The 5,704-nt window shown below is 38.1% G+C and overlaps 1 long non-coding RNA gene across 1 annotated transcript; it reads left to right on the forward strand.

Moving 5' to 3' along the window:
* The first annotated feature begins 3,886 nt into the window (after positions 1–3,886).
* LOC130735312 (uncharacterized) lies at positions 3,887–4,811 on the forward strand. The gene is made up of 2 exons (XR_009018381.1): positions 3,887–4,419; positions 4,530–4,811. It is a non-coding gene; the product is annotated as an uncharacterized LOC130735312 (long non-coding RNA).
* The last annotated feature ends 893 nt before the right edge of the window (positions 4,812–5,704 follow it).

Here is a 5,704-nt window from a genome sequence, read left to right on the forward strand (position 1 = left end):
CCCCTGCGACAGTTTTCGATCCGATAATTTTTCCGAGTCTAGAATACCCTTAGTTACGACTAATAATAACCTAGGAACCAAGTTTGATCGAAGAAAAATCGACCCACCTAATTACCTAAAGTGGCCGAGCACCCTAAGGGGAGATGAGGAAAATTTCTTTTTCAAAAAACTTGTCCTTTCGCGCTAAGATTATCGTACCTCGGAGTATATACTACTTCGTGTAACCTTAGTAAGTATTGATAGCTTAGTTTCTGATAGATTCTGAGGGAATTCTGTGGTTTTTACTCTAAAGGTTCTTTTGAGGAATTTCCTGAAGAACTAGGAGCGGATTGTGAAGGAACCTTCGAAGATAATCCTGGAAATTGGCTAAGGTGAGGGCTTCTCACTGAATACTAGCTAATGCTTTAGGTGTCGACGAATTCGACTTGATTTATTGTTTATGCACTTATTTGTGTTTGACTGAGAAATGTTTTCTGAGGCTACGGCTGACAATTGATAATCATTTATCGCTTGAATTGCTTTTGAGTTTGAATCACATGCTATGTGCTAAATGGTTAATCTAGGATGTGTGATATCTGCCCTATATGCTAAGTGTTATGTGGTTAACTTAGGTTGTGTTGATATATGAGCTATGATTATTGGATTGTGCTAATTTAACTATGCTATTACACTAATACTTGTGATACTGAGGAGTGAGAATAAGGGGCAGGTCATGCCGATTTTATTTTGAGAGTTTGAGAAAGTTTGACGGGACGAACGGAGTTCGGGCCTTGTTATTGTTTTAGTGGATCGAGACCTTCTCTGGGATTTACTTGGGATTATGGGATCTTTGAAACTCGTAGGAAATACGATAAGACTAAAAGGAAACTATTTTTACAAGGAAAATTCATAAGATATTAAACAACCTCTAAACCTTTAAATAATGATAACAATCTCGGATGCAAGCTTAGGATCAAATCTTAGTTTTGGAAAACGAGAAGTGTCGTCGGATCCAAGTGTTGAGAAAGTTGAGAAGTTTTGAGTATGTTGATACTCTTGTGCTGTGGGAGCAGTTATGTCGTTGGGCTATCCGAGGGATAAGCCGGGAGACTGATAGTTTTCGAGTATGTCGATACTCTTTGCTCGCTGAGCAGTTTTGACCATCGGATGGAGATGAGTCGGATGATTCGAGGAATCATCATGAGTTAAGTTTATGCCTTCGGGTACAGTTTATACATTCGGGTACAGTTTATGCCTTCGGGTACAGTTTATGCCTTCGGGTACAGTTATGCCTTCGGGTACAGTTTATGCCTTCGGGTACAGTTTATGCCTTCGGGTACAGTTATGCCTTCGGGTACAGTTTATGCCTTCGGGTACAGTTTATGCCTTCGGGTACAGTTTATGCCTTCGGGTACAGTTATACCTTCGGGTACAGTTTATGCCTTCGGGTACAGTTTATGCCTTCGGGTACAGTTTATGCCTTCGGGTACAGTTTATACCTTCGGGTACAGTTTATACCTTCGGGTAATTCGGACATCGACGGGGGATATGATCGACCGTGAGGTTAGGATCGACCTGTTGATTGTCGGGCATAGCGGAGGGAAAAGTCGACCCGCAGGGTTAGGACTGATCCGGCTATGTCAAGGTTGTAAGTGACACCCGAGGGTTATGGTCGACACAATGCCAGTGTTAGGATTGACTCGATCGTGCCCAGCCTACTTCTTCCGGAACCGTAGAATTCGACGTTGCATTGACATCTCATGCACTTTAACTATATTCGTTGATATATTGCTTATCGAGTTTTCTAGATATAACTTATTGAATCGCTGAGTGTGATTGATAATTGTTAATCTTATCTGATGCATGCTAATTGTTTCGTCTTTTATATTCATTGTGAAAAATACAACCCTAGGATGTTATCCCTAGCTATAAGCCTAAGTGGCTAATCTCTTATCTATATCTATTGGTGATATTATTTATATAATTCTTTGGAGTTGACCCTCGCGTCTTCTGTGTGTGCTTTGGCGAACAAACGCCCTTTGTCAGATGTCTTTGGCGGGCTGATTCATGATGGTTCATCCTTCGGGAGGAACTAGGGTTGAGATGCAGGAACTGGAGCGTATCGCGGTTGCGAGAGGAGGACGGATGGTGTATGTAGACTAGGTCGTTCTGGATTTCGAATTCGGACGACGATCATGCTAGCATGTAGGATTGAGTGTTAGTGTGAGCTCCTCGAGATGGGATTAGGGTAGGAGTAGAGTCTTAGCTCTGAACATCATTTGTTTCTTTTAGGACAGGGTAGTTTCCCACCTATAGCTTTTTGTGTGGTTTTCTTTACAGGAATCACAGAGAGTTGGTTGGACTTAGGAGGTCTTGCTTCAGGCCAATGGGCCAGCTGATTTTCAGTTTTGAGGGATGGTGTTGCGGACACTTCACCTTTACTTTCAGTCTGTACACATTGTCTTCGGGCGTTACAGTTTTCTTTCCGTCACTGGAGGTTACTCGTGACGAGGGTGTTACTTACAGCGGGGGCTGTATTATATTTTGTACATTAGTTCTGTTGCTTGTCGCTTTTGGGTTTTATTCAATCCAGTCTTGTCTTAGTTATCAAAAAAAAAAAATATTCACGTTTTTCCGCATTAAGTTTATTTTTGGTTACTAAAGTGACGCCACCGAAATCGGGGTGTGACAATAGTAGGAAGAACCTTGAGGATAGTTTGGTTGAGGATAGTATGAAGAAGCTCTTTCTTGAGCATAGTATGGATCAAGATAGGGATTGTACGAAGAGTCCATTCCTTGAGGGTCTTCTTCTTGAGGATGAGAATATGCATATACTATCCCCGTTTCTTCTCTATGAATATGTGTAGAACTTTGAATAGGAGGTGTTGGATAATCGCATATTACTCGTTGGTCCCTGGTTTCCCTGATTTCATAGTCGCCGTCCTCTGATGAAACTTGTGTATCATCCCTAGAAGAACTAGCACCTTTCTTTCCAAACCCGAACAACTTTTTAATCTTTGATTTTGCTTCCATCGGGTCTTTTAAGATTGAATTCTGCATGCGGTAGCCAAATTTAATCATCCATAAGTACGAAGAACATCAAATAATATAGCATATAAAACTTAACACAAATAGTACTACAAAATTAAGTAGACGGGGCTTGATGAAAAATAGCATTCAAACATGTTGTATATTGACTATTGAAACATCTTTACATATATATATATATATATATAATGCAACAATAGAAGATTAAGGTAAAGACCACAAAAGATCAACAAACAAAGTAGTGATACAAAGGTGAAATATAAAAAGAACATAACTTGCTCAAAACAAAAAAGTATTAGTAATTAAAGATCCAAACAAAGGAAACATCCTAACAAAGAAACCTGAACCGCACCATAACAAATTAACAATAATAAAGCAGACTCAAAGTCATGCATCTATGAGGAAATTGACAGCACAAGCCATATTAATACATTGAGAGCAGTCAATGATAGCAAAGAATAATAAAACAACCAGAAAGCTATGAAACAAAACAAAAATAATTTTACCCTCTCCTTCTTTTAGTATTACTCTGGTTTTTCTTTCCTCAGTGTATTGAACTTTGTTTGCTTCACACAATTTATAGAGTTCTAATAAAAAAAATATATATCATAATCAATCTAAATAAATTTTGTTACAAATTACTATTATTAAACTCCATGCAATATTATGATCAATCTAAATATATTTTGTCTCAATTTACTATAATTAAACTACATGTATGCAATATCATGATCAATGTATATAAATTGTATCAATCCAACTAAAAAAAATTCAAATATACGTTTATTTTATATTAAATTACTATAATTAAAAAGATGGGAAGTTGATCTATTATATTTTTTACGAAAATCAAATCAGCCCAAATCAATGGGATTTTCCACTAACACTTTCTCTCTCTTCGTGGTCTCCACCTCAATCAGATTTGACTTCTCCTCTCTTCCCTTCATTCACTCCCTCAACCGCTCTCTCTCTCTCTCTTCCACCCTTCTCATTCACGTTTCTTTCCCTCTCTCTCCCATAAAAACCTTTTCTTCTTCTTCTTTCCTTTCTCTGCAACACCACCAACACCTTCTTCTTCTTCAATTTATTTTTCCTGCAACTCAACACCACCACCACGTGCCAAAACCGCGAGCACCACCACCTCCATGACTCCTTCACGCAGCAACCACCACTGTCCCTGTTCTGTTTTTCCTCACCACCAAAACCCTAGCCGCCGCCCTTTTCCTCCGATCTCCGGCGAACCACTAGGTTTTTGGAGAAACCTACACCACCACTGAACTCCCCTCCATCGATTCGATGATCGGCCGCCGCCGGCGAGCTTTGTTCTGAGAAAGGAGGCCAATTTCTTGAAGCTTTCAACCTCCCCTTCCTGAATCCAAGGCCCAATCATCAGTAAGAGGCGATTCTCCTAATCAATTTCAAATTTCCCTTTTCAAAACCCTAATTCTTTTCTGTATAATCTCCTGATCTCCATATTCCTTGTTCTCTGCCACCGTGCTCAGGGCTTGCTGGTCATCAGAGGAAGAGAAGGCCATGACCAGAGGAAGAAGTGAAGCTCAGTCCCATGACCATGAGACTTGAGGTAGAAGGAGGAAGAACTGAACACTGTGATTAGAAATTATATCATAATAGAAAAAAATAGGATTGTTGGGTTATCCATGTATTAGTGAGTAAAATTGGAAAATAGAATTACTTATGCTGCTGTATAAACTTAATATGTAGACAACTCATCTGTAGAAAAATGATTTTTGGTTTGATATGTATGTACATGAAGACATTTTCTACTTCCTAACTCCTAAGGGTTATGCCATTCAAATAAACTTTACTGGCGTTTTTTTTTAGTCCCCTGGTTGCGTGGGACTGATTTAGGGAAACTGTATTGTTTTGTTTCATTTTCTGGTATAGATGCACCTTGGGTTAGTCACGTATTTTGGGGAGCTAGTGGAACCACTAGCAGCAGCATTCACAATGTCCCACATCCAAATTTTTATTACACACTTCTTTTTTTTTTTTGGACAAATGAAATTATTGATAGTTATAATAGAAAGGTTATTGGACCTTTGAATCCTAAAGTGTGTTTTTCCAATTAAAATTTCCCTCAAGTGTAACTAATTAACATTTTGAAAACAGAGTCCTAATGTATTCTTAGGAGTAAATGCATTTTCCCTGTGTTTCTGCCAGGAATTTCAAGGCTAAAACTTGTCTACTTAGTCCATTGTCTTTTTACAACTATATGGTTTTGCTTCTTGGAGTATAAAAGGTGTTTCTCTTTGAAGTTCAAATTTAAATGATTTTTCTTAAGTAATTAGTATTTCTTTTGTTATGCACATGAGTTGTAATGAAAATATTTTGGGTTAAGATGGCAAGTGTACCTTAGCCAGCACTAAACATGTTAAGACTTAACTTTGACTATAAATAGGACTAAATACTTTAGAGATGTGGGTATCCTCATTCAAAAGAAACGTATCTTTGATGGCATATATTTCCAAGTCAGATATAGATAAAGACAAATCATGATACGATAATCGTATAACAACTCCAACTTTTAGCAAATGCAATTTGTAATTAGTAGATGATGCCATACATGATTAGAATATTAAAGTTAGGGCTTAGTAGGACATAAGTTTACAATGCTTAATTTAAAATGGTAGTTTTATTTCTTCATTAGCCTTAATCC

This window comes from Lotus japonicus, chromosome 2, assembly GCF_012489685.1.
Source record: "Lotus japonicus ecotype B-129 chromosome 2, LjGifu_v1.2".
Classification (NCBI taxonomy): domain Eukaryota; kingdom Viridiplantae; phylum Streptophyta; class Magnoliopsida; order Fabales; family Fabaceae; genus Lotus; species Lotus japonicus.